This window comes from Mandrillus leucophaeus, unplaced genomic scaffold (genome assembly GCF_000951045.1).
Source record: "Mandrillus leucophaeus isolate KB7577 unplaced genomic scaffold, Mleu.le_1.0 Scaffold186, whole genome shotgun sequence".
In the NCBI taxonomy this organism is placed as follows: domain Eukaryota; kingdom Metazoa; phylum Chordata; class Mammalia; order Primates; family Cercopithecidae; genus Mandrillus; species Mandrillus leucophaeus.
In genome coordinates, this window is record NW_012101876.1 from 6,862,377 (window position 1) to 6,879,701 (window position 17,325).

A 17,325-nucleotide genomic window follows, 5' to 3' on the forward strand; every position below is an offset into this window, starting at 1 on the left:
AGAGAAGCTCTCCTATAGAGCTGACCCCGTCCCTGATCAAATACTAGTGAATTCCCCTACCATATCCTTTGCTTAACATCTACCAATTTCCCTCAAGGCAAGTGAAGAGAGAATCAGACTAAATCATACCCTTTATCCCTGTAGATTGAGATCTAGGGAAACAAGCTTGTCTTTCCCCACATACAAAGTCATTGCCCTGGACCCATTTTTAGAAGTGATAGGTGGTTTGGTCTCTGTTAGATGACAAACTGAGAAGATTCGGAATTTCTAGATAAAGACTGAGAGAAAAAATGATTGACATTATTGGTGTTATAAAGGTTCAGAACAAAGTGAACACAAATATGTGAATAAAATTTGGGGAGTTATTAATATTTGACATGATTTCCAATTCCCAAGCAGTGAATATGCTATGAATGGAAGCATCAGGATGATGTTTCTGGCTTTGCCCATAACAGTCCCATCAGAGGAAATTCTAGGCTCCCTACCAACCCTCTTGAACAAGATGACACTAAGCAGGAAGAAAGCTTTTTAAAAATAAAAAGTGCCTAGATCATAAAATATTAATGTTGATCTCAATGCTTAATGCAGTTTGAATAAACCAGAGTTTTGCACTTTTCAAAGTATCATACAGCTAAGGCAGAGCTTTATTGATTGATTTTTATCAGCCTCTGAATATTGGAACCTTAGAATGTGGGACTATCAAGTTTCTACAAGTGTTGGGATTTGGCTGTTTGAGTGGCTGCAGGGGCAGAGGCATCCAAGGTCAAGATGGGTGTTATGAGAGCATTGTAGGGTCCAGGCTGACGTGATAAAGGCTGGGAAGTATTTGGGGGTCAGGGGAAAGTGAGAGAACCAAGGATGGAGAAGTTAGTTTTCCTAGGAATGGGTCACCTCATGGAGGCACTGTTGAAAAGATCTGGAAGGAAAGTAGCAGTGGGAGGTTGGGTTAGGGATGAAGAAGTCCAGACCAGTTACAGGATACGTTTAGAAAAAAAAAAAAAGAAAGAAAGAAAGAAAAGAAAAGAAAAAGAAAAAAGAAAAAGATAACCTGGGTCAAAGGTGGAGAACTTACATTTTGGTTGCTGGGAGATAATGTGAATTTTGTGTAACTCAAACTCTCAAACAGAATAATAATTTATGTAGTAAGGTAAGTCTCTGGCTTATGTGGTAGAGGCTTTTAGTGCTTACTCTATCCTGTTCACTTCTCATCTCAGCTCAGGGGAGGTTACTCTTGCCATTCCATCTTTTGTTTGGATGGAGTCATGTAACTAGTCTGGCCCCTGGGTTGTGGGCAAAACTGATGTGTGAACCAAAGTATGTAATTATTGGTGTTATGACCCACCACTCCTTTTCCTCTGCTATCAGAAACTGAGATATTCTAGATGACAGAGACTCCAATATTCTGGGTGCTAGAGTGAGGACAACGTGGAGTAGAGAGTCCCCACCCATAGACCCGCTGATGTGACATACACATCAGCAAGAAATAAAATATTGTGTTGAGCTACTGAGATTTTGACATAGTTTATGATCTCAGCATAACTTATTCTGAAAGACACAATTCAGATGTGCATGTATTATCTATTATTTTCTATAATTTATTTTACTTGACCATCAAGTCTGCATCTCATTAGAGGCTGGCCAGGGAACTTAAAATGTGCCAATTAATGGTAACAGTCTCATTTTATATGCATATTCAAGCTCTCAGAGTTTCTTCCCTGGACAATACAGTATCTCGGCATAGAGGGCAGCTCATTTATCCTTGTGGCAGAGGGGAGAAGAGGGCTTTATGCTCTTACTGTTCCGTGGATACCCTACTGGCTTCAACTGCAGAAGCTGATGGCTAGGACTGCTGCTGATTCAGTTCTATTTAGGTTCTCCTTGGCCTTGCTAGGAGAACAGGCCCTCTCCTAGGTCCTCAGCTCTCAAGTCTCAGCTAAGCCTTATCCAGTATCTTTGCCCAGGATGTCCACTCCATGGCCCATGTCCATCCAATGGAGTTACTTTTCCATGGCCTGGTAATCTTTACTCTCAGCTACAATTTTTGTGCCCCTCATTGGCCTGTGGGCTTGTCTGAATCCTGTTTTTGTTACCTTCTCTCTATCTTGTATTTCTATCCTTTCATCATCCACTCCTAGTACCTGAGCTAAGGAGCAGAGGGATGGGAGCACTGGCCCCTTATGAGATTAAGCAAACCCTTCCTCCTGCAATCTTTTCTTCTCAATCTTTTTTCCCCTCCAGATGGGGTATGACCTGCCCTGTCTGTTGGGGATGCCCCCTAAGGCATTCCCTTCTTCCTGTTCATCTGCAGACATCTTTGTTCTAGTTGGCTCTGCCTCCTTTCCCAAGGCATTAAGCCTCATGGCTTAGTCTTAATAGTGAATATGATTAATGAGGACAATTTTTTTGAAACTTTGGGTTAACTTTTAAAGATAATTACATTCGCATTTATAAAGTACTTTCTCCATGGAAATTCTGCCTACTAGCCTGACATTATTGGCATTTGCTGCTCACTTGGCAGTGAATCTCGTGGCTTCCAGTGTGTGGTCAGCCTGTTGAGGAGTGTGGACTCACCTGGGGTAGATGCTCATGGTTCAAGTTGGTGAGTCAACTAGGAGAGCTTTTGGATCATTATATATGAAATATTTGTCTGCAGTGAAATAAGTCAAGAGTTTAGCCTCAAATTCCCATGGGAATCCTATGGGAAATACAATCCTTTCTCTTAGGTCTGCCTTATTTTCCTGAACACCGTAGCCCAGTTTCCTCTAGGGGCTCATTCACAGAGAGTCATGGCTGATGCCAAGACTAGCAAGGATCAAATGAATAAATACAAAGACGTACAATTTTTTAAACTTTCTTTTGGTCACAGCTTTGTTCTGTACATTGAGGCTTTGAGTGGATTTTGTCTTAAGACAAATTCTCCTTTTTGTATAGGGCACATTGTCTAATTCTGTCCCTCTCTAATGGGGTATGTACATAAATATGAGGTCCATGGATCATTTTAAGTCAAACCCCTGGGAGTCTTCCCGTTTTTAAGCCTTGAGGAAGGTTTGACCTGGAGACCGTTAGTTGCTTTTCTTGGAAAATAATAATTACTCAAGAGCTTTTAAATTCTGTTTTTAGTTTGCTGCTGAATTTTTTTAGCCATATATGATCTTGTATTTGTTGAACCCAAGATACTCTTTCAAGTCCCCACCAAACAATCAAATTATATTTCAGAAATATGCCATCTGTCTTTGTCACTCTCAGATGCTAAAAGCTTGTGTTAGATGAGAGCTGCTACATTTTTCTCTGGTGGCAGGGACGATACAGAGAAAACTATTCTTCCCTCTTTAGTTAACACAGTGATGGTGGGTGCATGTTTGCGAGAAGAGGCATGGCATTTTTGACATAAGGTAAATTCCTAACAGCTGTCTTGAAATGAATCTCTTGATTTATTTATTTATATTGAACAACTTTGCCTATTTCTCGGGTTTACTTCTTACCCAAGCTACTTTTATGACTACTAGTTCCTGCAGAACTAAATCTGCTTCATGCAGGTGCAGTTAGACTGAGACTTGCAATGCGCTCATGCCATGGCCATGTACCTCTAGTTTCATGCCTTATGGCTTGCTGGTGCCACAGACATGGAATTCTGCTCCATACTTACAGATATTCAAATTTCTAAAACTTCAGAGGAGTAAACCCTGGAGTGGGAGAAAGGAGGAGACAGATAAATGCTTCCCTCTTTTGTCCCCAGGATGGACACTTCTGAGATGAAGGTCATAAGACTCTGGCACATCCTGGTAGACCAAGCACTGGCTGCTCACAGTGGTGGCCAACTCAGTAACACATCATAACACAGGGATGTGTTATTCCAAATAACTTGTATATTCCAAAACACTTGTATATTCCAAAATAAACTATCTGCAAGGAAGTTTTTGCTTCAGGCTCTGCTTTGGGGGAATCCAGGCTGAGACAGAATTCTTCCTCATAAAATAGGAGCTAGCATTTTCTCTTGTTTCATATTATTTCTTACTAAAGTGTACCAATAGAGAGTCAAACATAAAGAGAAGCCTTTCTCAGTTTGGTGAAGATGTGTATGTCTATGTATGTGTCTGACTATATAACTGCATTACAAAGCTAGGTCTAGTAATGATTTAGTTATCCACATAAAAAGACAGATGAATTACCTAAAAATTATGTATATTTGATATTGAGATACACCCACTCCCATATTTACTGACAGTCAAAACTCTTCTATTCCTAGCTCCAAGTTTCTTCCAACTTGATACTTCTTTTATAACCTAGAATCCTGTGGTATGATGGTGGGGAAGAGATCTTGGGAAATCCACAAAGCAAATAAACTAGTTTAACTCTAAGAATTAAATTGTTATTATCTGCTGCTTGACATAATTCACATTTTATTCCCATCAAATAATTAAGGATTGGTTGAATTGATAATGATGATACAGTATGATTTCCTTTTACTTTAAAAACCTGTTCAGTTTGAAACATTGTCAAAATTGCCATCAGGAGAATTTAGGGGGTTGAAAGAGAAGGGAGTTAGAAGAACACCTTCTTAAGTGAAGTTGACCCCCCTCCAAATTCTAGTGTCTCATGATCATGCAGAGGAATTCTGATGACCATTTCCATAATCAATGTCTTGAGGAGGAATTTATTTTCTAGCCCAGGAAAATAGGATCCTATCAGAATCTCAAAGGTATGAGAATGTTACAAGAGAGCTTTGGAAAAGGGGTGTCCCTGAAATTTGGCCATCCATCAGGGATGCAGAAATTGGGTTTCTACTCATTTGATAGCATGCTTCAAATTATTTTTTATCCTATTACTGCTCCTTTCTTTGTAACCAGTAGATACCATGTGGATTCTGGCTTCTTTATGCTTTTGCCAGCACAGGCAAAAATTAGAGAAAACTTGGAATTACCCTTTTTCTTGTGGTTGCATTATGTGAGTAATTATCCATCATGGAATCCCTTCAACCTTCTGTTCAGTTTTGATCACTTTATTTCCTTTGGTGAATTATAAGAACCATGATTGCACATATGTTCTTTTTATAAATCTTTAATAAAACTCCAGTTGGATAAAGAATTTGAGAAATTGATTACATTAATTAGAACTATTTTGGTTGCAAATGATAGAAAGCCAAGTAACAGTGGTGTCTCAAAGATCTCAAGAGCAGAAGTGGGACTGGGCTGCCAATGTCCAGTGGGCCTCTGACTTCACCTTTTGCCTTTCTGTGTCTTTGTCTTTACTTTTCACTTAATTTCCTTCTTTCTCACTCTCTCAACTGGTGTACTCTGCTCGCATGGGAAGGAAACATGGCTGTTAACAGAACCTATCTGAGTTTTTCATTTATAGTTGCAGTCAGCTGGGAAGAGATTGACCTTCCTTGTTTTCATCTGCCAAATCCCTGTTGAAGGACCCTAAGTGGTCAGCTTGGATCCTATGCTTACCCTAGAACCAATCTGCTAGCCAGGACAGGTCATGGGAGGTGAGTGGCCTACACATCTTCTCCTGAACCAATTAACTGAAGTCAGGGGGCACTTTGTGCAAGATCATTGGTCTAGAGTTTACCATCTTGATAGAGTAGGGCAGAGGATGGGAAGGTGTGATTTCCAGAAGAAAGTAGTGGAGTACAGGTGGCTGTATGTAGTTTAGCAAAAATAGTTCATTACATTGATCTGAAGGAATTAGACTCTTATAGTCAATAAGGTAAATTTTACATAAAATATCAAATGCCTCTGGTGCTGTGAGTTCCTTTAGAAAAAGTGTTTTGTTTTTTCTTTCAATTTACTTATTTATCTTTTATTTCCATATGTTTTTTGGGAACAGGTAGTGTTTGGTTACATGAATAAGTTCTTCAGTGGTGGTTTCTGAGATTTTGGTGCACCCATCACCCAGGTAATTGTCTGCTGCTTGAGATACACTGTACTCAGTCTGTAGTCTTTTATCCCTCACCCCCCTCTTACCCTTTTCCCCAAGCCTCCAAAGTTCATTATATCATTCTTATGCCTTTGCATCCTCATAGCTTAGCTCCCACTTATAAGTGGGAAGATACGATGTTTGGTTTTCCATTCCTGAGTTACTTCACTTAGAATAATGGTCTCAAACTCCATCCAGGTTGCTGTGAATGCCATTATTTCATTCCTTTTTATAGCTGAATAGTATTCCATGGTATATGTGTGTTTGTATGTGTGTGTATATATATATGTGTGTGCGTGTGTGTGTATCTCACAATTCCTTTATCCACTCATTGATTGATGGGCATTTGGGCTGGTTCCATATTTTTGCAGTTGCGAATTGTGTTGCTATAAACGTGTGTGTGCAAGTATCTTTTTCATATAATGACTTCTTTTCCTTTGAGTAGATACCTAGCAGTGGGATTGCTGCATCAAATGGTAGTTCTACTTTTAGTTCATTAAGGAATCTGCACACTGTTTTCCACAGCAGTTGTACCAGTTTACATTCCCAGCAGTGTAAAAGTGTTCCCTTTTCACTGCATCCCTGCCAACATCTATTTTTTTTTTTTTAACTTTTTGATTATGGCCATTCTTAAAGGAGTGAGGTGGTATTGCATTGTGGTTTTGATTCGTATTTCCCTGATCATTAGTGATGTTGAGCATTTTTCCATATGCTTGTTGGCCATTTGTGTATCTTCTTTTGAGAATTATCTATTCATGTCCTTCGCCCGTTTTTTGAGGGGACTTTTTTCCTGCTAATTTGTTTGAGTTCCCTGTAGAGTCTAGATATTAGTCCTTTGTTGGATATATAGATTGTGAGGATTTTCTCCCACTCTGTGGGTTGTCTGTTTACTCTGCTGATTGTTTCTTTTTCTGTGCAGAAACATTTTAGTTTAAGTCCCATCTATTTATCTTTGTTTTTGTTGCATTTACTTTGGGGTTCTTGGTCATGAAGTCTTTGCCTAAGCCAATGTCTAGAAGGGTTTTTTCAATGCTCCAGAATTTTTATGGTTTCAAGTCCTTCTTCACAGAACTAGAAAAGACAATCCCAAAATTCATATGGAACCAAAAAAGAGCCCACATAGCCAAAGCAAAAAGAACAAATCTGGAGGCATCATATTAACCAACTTCAAACTATACTATAAGGCCATAGTCACCGAAACAGCATGGTGACTGTAGTATAAAAATAGGCACATAGACCAATGGAACAGAATAGAGAACCCAGAAATGAAACCAAATACTTACAGCTAACTGATCTTTAACAAAGCAAATAAGACCATAAAGTGAGGAAAGGACATTCTATTCAACAAATGGTGCTGGGATAATTGACAAGCCACATGTAGAAGAATGAAACTGGATCGTCTTCTCTCACCTTATACAAAAATAAACTCAAGATGGTTTAAGGACTTAAATCTAAGAATAGTGGTGTTTTAAAATATTAATATCTAGTTCCTTATTATGTCATGGATAAAGGTGATATAACAAATAAGTAAAAACATCCAGTGGTATTAAAAGTATGTGAATGTTGCAATGTTGATAGCAATGAAAATGAAATATCAAATCATTATAATTGGGTTTCATTTGCCCAGTTACTAAAATGCCCTTTCAATTAAATGTGTATTTATTTTTATTTGCTATTAATTATGCAAATAATAAGTGATTAAGCAGCCATACTCTGGGAATATTTCCTTGGTTTGATATTTTTAACTTTGCCATGTACTGGCTGTATGGCCTTGGAAAAATTATGTATGTCCCAGATTACTTATCTGTAATTGGGATAATGCTTGTGTCTTTTCAATAAGGTTATTGTGAGATAAAATTAGGTAATACAAGTAAATTGCTTAGAATAGCGCCCAAAATGTAGTCAGTATTCAATAAATGTTAGCTATTGTTATTATTAGTATACTTTTGGGCATTATGACATTCAAGATTATAAATGAATGGTAAAAAATGAACTTTCTTATATAGCTTTTAACCTTTCATTGAAATGTTCACTTAAAATAAGCTCCTTGCGAAAAGTTTGTAAGTACCGTCACATAAAGATACAAAGTCAAGGTTACTGGCCATGCTTTGAAGACGTGAGCCACAGTCTGCTCTAGGTATTCATTAAAACTTTTCCCAAATGTTCTGTTTCACAGATGTTCCAGCACTCTTTCCTTCAGAGCACATAGTAGGATTTTATTTTCTACACTTTCTATGGTAAGTGTGGCCGTGTGACTTGCTTTGGCCTGTGATTCATAACATATCTGGATAGAAACTTTAAGAGTCAAAGTATGTTTTGCCACATTCTCTTTTCCTCTACTATGACAACTGACCACCTCTAAGATAAAGCTTCTGCAGTAGCCTGACTCTCTCATTGAGATTGACAACTCACAATGGCTACGAGGCATGATCAACAAAGAAATTTTTGGTATTTTAAACCACGAGATTTTGCTGTCTTCAATTCCAGTGAATCTAAGGCCCTTCAAATAAAGCCTCTAAAAAGGAGGGTATCTTCAGGCATTCAGTGTGGCTAGGCTGTTTCTTTATTGACTACATACAAGAATGAACATCTGCATAATTAGGTTATCAGTTTCAAAGAACATCATATTACTAAGAGCAAACATTCGAATGCAGGATAAAAACACCCACATTTTGTGCAACAATGCTGTTATTATTTAAAACTCTGGCATCAATTTAAAATTTATATTAAAGTAATAAATTTCGAACCCATCCTCATAGAAGCAGATCTCATTTTTAAGGCTGCCATCTCCTTTTGCCTTGTAAGGCCCATATACACATCATTCCAACACTTCCTAATGCTAGTATTGATAAACTATCTTTCATTGCCCTGTCTAGTTTTACTTATCCATTAAAACCATCTTTCTCTTCTCTAATTTATGACACCTAATTTTCTCTATCCAGAAATTCCTTCAGGTTAAGTCATTTTTTATTTTTTTAACCCATCTTAAAACTTAAGCACAGTTTATTTGTTCCTTGGAAAGAATGTTTTCTGTAATTTCTGGGTAAGGAATGAGTATCCAGTTGGGTTAAGGACAAGTTTTAAACTTGTGGAAATTTGATTTTATTGCAGATAGAGTTTTGCTGTACCATTTCCTCCACTTTCAGTTGGCCAACAAAATCTTTTTAGGTTTTTTCCTCTGAAGTGCCTCTCAAGTCCACTCACACTTTTGCATTCCATGGACAGCACTATAGATCAGGTTCTCCTTATCTCTTGCTCATAAATTTCAGGCTACCCTCTTGGTTTCCCTGGGACTATTCTTGCATCTACCATCAGAATTACCATTCTGCAAACCAGATTCTAGAAGCCCACTATCTGCCCAGGGACTTAAATGAATGCTTCAGCATTTACAGTCCCTCTTCCATCTTACATTTCCTCCACCACCTCCCAGGCTGCCATACCCACAATTCTCTAATGACACTCTCTTGCTATTTGCTGCAAATGTTATAGCTCTTCTAGTCCCTGATGCTCTCACCATGATCTAAAGTATCTTTCTCTTCTAGCTTGTAATACTTTGCTGGGGCTGCAATAATAAATACCACAGATGGGAGGCTTAAACAACAGAAATTTATTTTCCCACAGTCCTGGAAGCTGGAAGTCTAAGATGCAGGTGCCAGCAGAGTTGGCTTCCTCTGCAGCCCCTTTCCTTGGGTCACAAATGATGGCCCTCTCGCTGCCTCTTCCTATGGTCGTCGTCACTCTGTGCATATGCACCCTGGCGTGTCTTTCAGTGTCCTAACCCTCTCTTCTTATAAAGACACCAGTTTGATTGGATTAGGGCCCACCCTATGGGCCTTGTTTTAACTTAATCACCTCTTTATTGGCCCTATCTTCAAATACACTCATATGTTGAGGCACTGGGGGTTAGGGCTTCATGGGACTTTGGTGGAAGAACACAATTCAGCCTATAACATACCCCATTTGCCAACTATTTATCCTTCAATATCTACTTTCCTGGGAAGCTGTCCTTGACTCCTCTAATTACTAGCTCCTTCGTGCTCCCATAGCCCTTGGTACTTACCTCTGTTGTCACACTAACTGTACAATATTGTAATAATTGATGTCACAGATTGGTAAATTCTTTCACATCTAAGACTATCCTGCACATTGCAGGAAATTTTAAGTCTCTAGCTTCTGACCAGTAGCACCTCCTGGCCTTTATGGTGACCCAAAATATCCCCAAATATTTCCAAACAATCTGAGTTTTCAACACCTTGGATACTCTCAAAATCTCTTCAAATTCTGGGATTCTATGAGATCATACATATTTTTTGACAGTTAAATATATGGCAAATGCCTCTTTATCTGAAATCTATGCTAATTAGAAAGCTCAGATAACCAGTCTGTTTTGTATGTGTTGTGGGAGTAGATATTGTATATTCTGACTCTATCTTTGTATTTTGAGAAAGTAAGTAAGTCAATAATTTGTGTTAATTCTGAAATGTTGCATATAAGGCACATCATTGGGATTTAACCCAATCTTTAATCCTTTTGCAGCTTACAAAACGGTAGCCATTGGCCACATATGACTATTTAAATTTAAATTCAGATGACCTAAAATTAAGTAAAATTAAGAATTCAGTATCCCAGTCATACTTGTCACATTTTGTTACTCATGTGCCTAGTTGCTGTCATATTGAAGAGTGTAGATATAGGGGACTTCTCTCCACACAGAACGCTCTAATGATGTGGTTTCTACTGTCCTAGTTTAACCAGTTATGACTGACTCAAGCTATGTCATGCAACATTTTATTTTACTCAGTTCATTTTTAATACAAAAAATCTCATTATATTCTAATTATCTGCAATCCAGACATTAAAACTTTGCAAGAAGGCTGAACATTTACTATAATTCATAAAATATACATTTGGCAATTAAGATGTTTTAAATTTTTATAGGATGATCAGAATCTAGAGGAACTGACAGCCCAGATTTTTATACATGGAGGCCTAATAAGACATGTTTATCTGTTTTGAAGAGCCTTGCAACCACAGGCATTTCCACAGTCAGCCCTTCTCATACAAGTTTGGAGCCATTAGAGACAGGAAAAGTCACCCTGATTTGACACAAGTCTTTTGATTGTGTGAGCTCACTTGCTGAAGGAGGCCTGCTTGCTGCCTAATGTTAGGATTAAAGAGTTTGTCTGGAGGGGGCCCGTTTCACTGTTTTGCCTCGCTGGAACCTCACATGTCTCCATCCTGTCCCAGAAGGCAGGAACAGAGCTTGAAGTCTCAGAATGAATGAGGCAAGTGTAAGATCACAGGTAGGTGGATGAGTCCCTCATGAGCACACGTGCTATGTTTTAATTAGTGGAGCTTTTCTTATCTCCATGGCTGTATTTTAATTGCCTGTGAGGCAGCCTGGCTTCCTAGATGAAGGCTCACACAGTCCCTTGGAGACCCAACAATGATTTATTGCTGCTTATCCAAAAGTTCCAGATGGCTTCCTGTTACGGCAGCTTTAACTCAACTCACAGTTACAGGTAAGAGACCTATAGGTGAGAGCCAAGCTGATTGTCAGACCCTCTTACCAATCTCTAACTGTGAGAATCCATTCCTCTTTGGAGAACCCTTTAAATGGGTAAATAACCTCTTGTATTGTGCAGTCCTAATAGCTAGTACTGATGACATATTTACCTGGCACTAGGTGCTGGGCTAAGATTTTTACATCTATATTTCACTTATTCCCCACAACTAGATAAGGGGTGTTTTATTACTAGCTTTGATCTCAGAGACATTATGTAACCTATTGAAAGCCATACAGCAAGGAAGATATAGGGCTGAGATTTGAACCCAGGCAATCTCACTCCACTGTGTGTGTGTGTGTGTGTGTGTGTGCACGTGTGTCACATATGACTCTATTAAATGTTTGACATACTTTTCTATTTCAACTTTACAGTCCTATGCAGTAGAAAAGGGCCCAACATAAAGTCAAAGAAAGAGTCAAGGACCCCAACATAGACAAGTTAAATTTCAAAACCCCTCAACAAACTGACCTTCTTGTCCTCAGACAAAATCATGCCTACAACATGACGTGACAAATATGAGAGGAGAGGACAGACCTGGAGAGGAAGAGACTACCTGCCTATGTGACAGACCCCTTCCAATTAGACTATACTTTCCATCAAGAGTTACTCTGGTAACCTCAGAAAAGGGGCAGTTATTCTTTTTTTTTTTTTTTCCAAGACGTAGTCTTGCTGTGTCACTCAGGCTGCAATACAGTGTCATGCTCTTGGCTCATTGCAACCTCCGCCTCCCGGGTTCAAGCAATTCTCCTGCCTCAGCCTCCTGAGTAGCTGGGATTACAAGTGCGTGCCACCACACTCAGCTACTTTTCTTTGTTTTTAGCAGAGACAGGGTTTCACCATGTTGGCCAGGCTATTCTTGAACTCCTGACCTCAAGTGATCCTCCCACTTTGGCCTCCCAAAGTGCTAGGATTACAGGCATGAGTCACCATGCCTGGCCTAAGGGGCAGTTATTCTAAAGCTATATCTGGGGCAAAGAAAAATGAAGGATCTCACAGAAATCTACCTAGTGAGTAGAGTGGACCCAAGAGGTGGACTGAGGTTTGGGATCTGAGAAAGTTCAAGGTGTTTCAGGAATCTACTCTTTGGGTTCCTCCATTATCAGGATGAGCTTCTTGGTACATCTGGTTCTCTCTGAGATGCCCACATCTGCCTCATGCCACCATCTGCCTTATTCCCTTATTTCCAATGCCACTGATGAAAGAAAAGATTGGATTCATTCTGCAATATCCATCATCTCCATTTGGGCAGAACCCCTCCTGCCCAAACCAAAGGCAGATGATTGGCTGCCTTTGTGTCAGGTGCCCACCCAAGGCCCAATCACCTGTAGTTCGTGGGGCAGGGCAGGATAAGGATGGGTAATTTTTTTTGCCTGTGAGGCAGCCTGGCTTCCTAGATGAAGGCTCACACAGTCCCTTGGAGACTCAACAGTGATTTATTGCTGCTTATCCAAAAGTTCCAGATGGCTTCCTGTTACGGAAATATAACATTTGAGTGGGACATAAGAAATTGAAAATCTTTGCCCCCTAGATTAAACCTCCTGCAGAGTTGTTTCCCACAGAATGGGCTGGGGATTTATGGGCATTGAAATTCATGTATCATTTACAGAGAAAAAGTACTGCAATTTTACATAAACAAGATTTAAATTCACTCCTATCTAGTGGCTGTTTACATTTTGGGAGGTGATTTCTCAATTTTCTCCTGGTTACATAACTCTTTCCATAATAAGTCAACCCAAAGTACTCCCCATCCCCTTGCAAATCACATTTAGATACAATTCCTATGCATTCTATATGTTAAAAATGTTTTCACTAGAAAATTTCTCTGACTCAAAGTCACCCTAAAACAGGATGCCCAGCTTCTGAAGGTCTCATCTGGGATTTTGGTTGAAGGTTTCAGGCCTTAAATTCTAATTTTTTAGTATTTTATTTGACATATAACCATTCTCACAAAAATTCTGAGAGGTAGTGTTTTCTGCTGGCATATACCCTACCTAGTGGTTCTCAGCTCTAGCTGCACAGCAGAATCACCCAGGGAACTTTTAAAAAATACTTCTGCCAGCAACGTACCCGAAAATTCTGACTTAATTGTTCTGGGAAGGCCTGAGCACATTTAAAAAGTTCCCCGGGTGATATTAATGCAAAGCCAGCATTCATAACCACAGTTCTCAAAGTGTGGTCCCCAACCAGCAGCGTCGGAATCATCTGGAAACTTGTTAGAAATGTAAATTTTGGAGCTGCATCCGAGACCTCCTGATTTAAAAACTTTGGTGTTGGGCCCAGCTATTTGTGCTTTAACAAGCCCACGGGGAGATTCTGATGCAGGCTGAAGTTGCAGAACCACTGGTCTACAATGAGCTGTTTAATTTATTGTAACTCTTCCTAGAACCAAATCTCAAACTTTTGAACTAAGCCTCTTGGAGGTGGCCTCCTGAGTCACATTTGTCACGCAGCTTAACTGACTTCCTTAGAGCTGCACTGGGCTGTCTTATTGCTTAGCAGAAGGTTAATTGTTTTGATAATTTTGGCAATCTTCAGCTCGTTTATTTATGATTATTAATTACCAAAATAAAACAGCTAGTTATTCCCCCTCAGTGGGCTCCCTTTATTATTTCTTTTTTAACATGATTGTTTTACTAATTGTTTCAGACAATCGTTTTCTCCCTGCACCTGTTCCATGACATGATAAATTCGCCAGGTGTTAAGTGGCCGCTGGTTCTATTTTCAGCTGCCATGATAAAATTTTAACATTTTGGGGGAGTAAAGGCTCAACTATTCACCAATATTTTTGAAGCTAAATATTTTTACAAATACGTGAAGTATAATGTGTTTGCCATAAAAGCAAAAAAATCTATCTCAGTAGAAACCTAGTACAGGGTATCATAGAGGATCTAAAATCCAGATGCAATGCAGTCATTGTCACTGTATTGTAATTGTCTGTTTATGAGTCTGTCCCCTGCTAAAAGGGGGGTTCTGGACTGGTGGTGCATATTTTATTCTTTTCTGACTGTTAGAGTGGCTGGTGTACAGTAAACACTGAATGCATGTATGGGGGAATTAATAAACCAAAAAAGGAATGATGACATCATGCAACACCAGCTGGTCAGATCTAGGGTATCACGTTTATTTTTTTCTGGGGGCCATTCTATAAAACACTCAATGGTGACACAGTTCAGAGGTAAAAATCAGGCTGGGGCATTAGAATTCTTTGGGCTAGGTAAGAGAATCTGGGGGAGGAAAGGGGACTGCTGCGTAAGTTTGGAGCTGCTCCTTTGTTGGAATGCAGTGGATTCTCCCTCTCCGCTGTGGAAGAGTGGGAAGGCTCGATGCTCTCCTGTCAGTGAGTGGGGTAAGAGAATGGCTTGGAGTGTCAGAGTGCATGCACAGTTATTATAGTGATTGAGAAGGCATTAACATGCTTTGGTGGGAAGGCAAAGTTCTTCTATCCCTGGGGTCTGAGATATCTATGGTGGGCGGTGTGGGGGAGAGCTGGGGAAATGGTAGCCCATTTGAGCATATTTCCCCAAAGAGGCAAATGGACAATAGGTTATTCAAAGTTGTACGTTTAACACTATAATGAGAAAGCCCTGCAGCAAGTAAATTATAAAGTTATGAAAGGCGGCATCCTGCATTGCCAGCCCCACCAAGTCAACCTCTGGCTTCACTGTGACTGGGGTGGGGTGTGGAAAGAGAAGCGGTTGTGGAGCTAGGCAGAGGCTTAGAGTGGAAGCTGTCTGAAAACAGCAGGTCACCTCTGGAGGCAGCCTTATGCTGGGGACCTTATACCGGGGAAGGGGGATTGGAGCATCTGATTGTGGGATGGATAAGATGGCCCTTCTGGTAGTTCTCAAACCTCACAGGACATAGGAGAGTCTATGAGGAAGTGTAAATTAATAAGGAACATTAAGCTTGTGAAGGTCTCAGAACAAAACTTTCTTCCTCTGTGACCCAGGCATGGGCACCATTTGGCAAGATGGTATGTGAAAGGCAAAGGACTTTGAGATGAGGGAAGCACAAAAAGAACCATTTCTGCCCCTTTTTAGCCCAGGAAAACAACCTGTTTCTTTGATGAATGATTTGGATTTGGTGGTTTCCAGATTAGTCAATTTTTTCATGTCTTGCTCTTCCTTCGTACCTCCTCTGCCTCTACCAGCCCTTAGACCATACACTTCTATTCCATCTCCCCTCACCATTCAAGTTGTCTCCAGTTCACTGCACCAGATTAGCTATCAATAATCTATTAATATATGAAAATATAGCTGTATTTTGCATCCTCACTAGGGCTGTTAGCACACACATGCATTTTCTTAACAGCCAAAACATGAAGAGTTTCCGGTTATTACAAACATTCACAGAACAACTGGCCATTAGAAGCCTCCTTCCAGTTCTTCCTGTGAACCTTGCTATTCCTCAGGACCTTTGCTATTCCCCATCTGGAATATTCTTCCCCTCCCTTTTCACTGAGCTAAAACCAACTCATTCTTCAGTTTTGTGAAAGGAAAATAAATCTGGGGATCCCAAAATCACTAAACTAAAGGGAAAAGTCAAGCTGGGAACTGGGTCACTCAAACCTCCCTCCCCTTTTAGTTCCTAAATAAGATGGCTACAAGATGAACAGCTACACCTTTTCCCCATATTCTGCAAAAGGAAATTCCTAATGAGCTCCAAAGATCTTTACCCTAAGGTTTTTGTGTTTAAATTTCACCATGGTAATGTAAATCGATAGCTTATCTTTACAGGTGCAGTCATCCCCTGCCCACCAGACGTAAAAGCATATCTGATTGTTCCCTTGTCCCATTTTGTCTATGTTATCTTACATAAAAATGCAGATTCCCTGTATTTTTCCTCTGTCCCATTTGTCTATGTCATCTTATTGTAAAATAATGCAGATTCACTGAGCCAGACAAAGGCATGAATAACTATTTTTCCTAACGCCCCTCTTACATGAAAATTGTGTACTTCTCAATATTCCGCCCTTTCCCCTTTAAATGTGGAGCCCTCAAAATATCTTCGGAGTAAGGCATAGGTGCACATCCTTAACTTTGGCAGATAAACCTCCTCAAATGATTGAGACTTGTCTCATCATTTTCTTGATTGATAGTTTTAAGTTCAAACGTGGTAATTACAATACTAGAGCAAAATGGCAATGCTAATATTTCAGTATTTGTTTCAAGTTTTAACACCACTATTTTATTTTTCAAAAAGTACTAGCACCACATAATGGTTAAGAGCATGAGCTCTGGAACCAGACTGTCTCACTTTGATTCTCAGCTCTATCATTTACCACTATGTGACCTTGGGCAAGTTGTTTAACCTCTCTGAGCTTCAGCCTCCCCATCTGCAAGTGGAGATAATACTGATACCCACCTCATAGGGGTGCTGTGAGCATCAAACAAGTAATATGTGTTTTAACAACTCGATTAAAAATAGAAACTTAATATTTAATACATTTTCAAATGCAAACATATTTAAACCTATTACTAAATGAAATGAAAATATTAATTTATAAAAAGTCATTAAACATACATTATTCTGCTATGAATTATTTGAAGAGACAATTAATAGAAATAAAATATTATTAAAAATTGATGCCAAATAAAAATGACTAAAACTTGATTAATAATAAAAAATTGAATGTGTAATAATTTTTGATCTTTTGAAAAAGCTGTGGTATTAACAAACCAAAAATGACAATGGTCATTATCAAAGCTCCAGAGTACTCTCTGCAAAAATATCCAGCTTTTAGAAGCTCTGGTTTGTGAATGGCAAGAAGACATTTAAAACTAATACCATATCCTTCTTTCTGACTCTTCTATCTTCAAATAATTCCATCTCTTCGTTA